We start from the raw sequence: 262 nt of genomic DNA on the forward strand, positions 1-262 counted from the left end.
CCTCCCTCACTCAAACGCAAATAACAGCACCTCTTTACAACATCAATCTTAATCACTTTAATGAGAGGAAAAAACATCGAAAGCAAAGAAAAACAAATGAAATGCAAAACTAACCAAAATCAACAAAAAATAAAGTAAATGCAAAGGTTTAGTCTGTCGGAAGATAATGAACGTGACATGATCGAGTTAAAGTTAATCATATCTGTGCGATGGAGTGTGAAATGTAAGCAGATAAAAATCATTGCTGGATTATCAAATCTGC

The 262-nt window shown here is 33.6% G+C and overlaps 1 protein-coding gene across 1 annotated transcript in view; it reads right to left on the reverse strand.

Moving 5' to 3' along the window:
* The window catches only part of LOC119592071 (fibroblast growth factor receptor-like 1), an 82,438-nt gene that overhangs the window by 53,844 nt on the left and 28,332 nt on the right, over window positions 1-262 (reverse strand). The window lies entirely within an intron of this gene.

The sequence above is a fragment of the Penaeus monodon genome, chromosome 29, assembly GCF_015228065.2.
Source record: "Penaeus monodon isolate SGIC_2016 chromosome 29, NSTDA_Pmon_1, whole genome shotgun sequence".
Classification (NCBI taxonomy): domain Eukaryota; kingdom Metazoa; phylum Arthropoda; class Malacostraca; order Decapoda; family Penaeidae; genus Penaeus; species Penaeus monodon.